Genomic DNA, 725 nt, shown 5'->3' with positions numbered 1-725 from the left:
ATCCTCATGCTCGTCCTCATCCACATCCTATCCTCATCCTCATGGTCGTCCTCATCCTATCGTCTGCCTCATCCTCATCCTATCCTCATCCTCATTCTCATCCTCATCCTATCCTCATCCTCATCCTCATCCTGATTCTCATCCTCATCCTATCCTCGTCCTCTTGCTCATCCTCAACCTATCCTCATCCTCATCCTCGTCCTCATCCACATCCTATCCCTATCCTCATCCTCATCCTCATTCTCGTCCTCATCCTCATCCTCATCCTATCCTCATCCTCATTTTCATCCTATCCTTATCCTCATCCTCTTCCAAATGCTCATCTTCATCCTATCATCATCCTCATCCTCATTCTCGTCCTCATCCTCATCCTATCCTGATGCTCATTCTCGTCCTCATCCTATCCTCATCCTCATCCTCATCCAATCCTCATGCTCGTCCTCATCCTATCCTCATCCTCATTCTCCTTCTCAGCTTATCCTCATCGTTATTCTCATCCTATCCTCATCCTCGTTCTCATCCACATCCTATCCTATCCTATCCTCATCCTCATCCTCATATTATCCTCATCCACATCATCATCCTATTCTCATCCTCATCTTCATCCACATCCTATCCGCATCCTCATGCTCGTCCTCATCCTGTCCTCATCCTCATCCTCATCCCCATCCTATCCTCATCCTCATTCTCGTCCTCATCCTATCCTCAGTCTCGTCCTCATCCTA

This window comes from Lupinus angustifolius, unplaced genomic scaffold, assembly GCF_001865875.1.
Source record: "Lupinus angustifolius cultivar Tanjil unplaced genomic scaffold, LupAngTanjil_v1.0 Scaffold_539, whole genome shotgun sequence".
Classification (NCBI taxonomy): domain Eukaryota; kingdom Viridiplantae; phylum Streptophyta; class Magnoliopsida; order Fabales; family Fabaceae; genus Lupinus; species Lupinus angustifolius.
Note: the sequence above shows the minus strand (reverse complement) of the source record.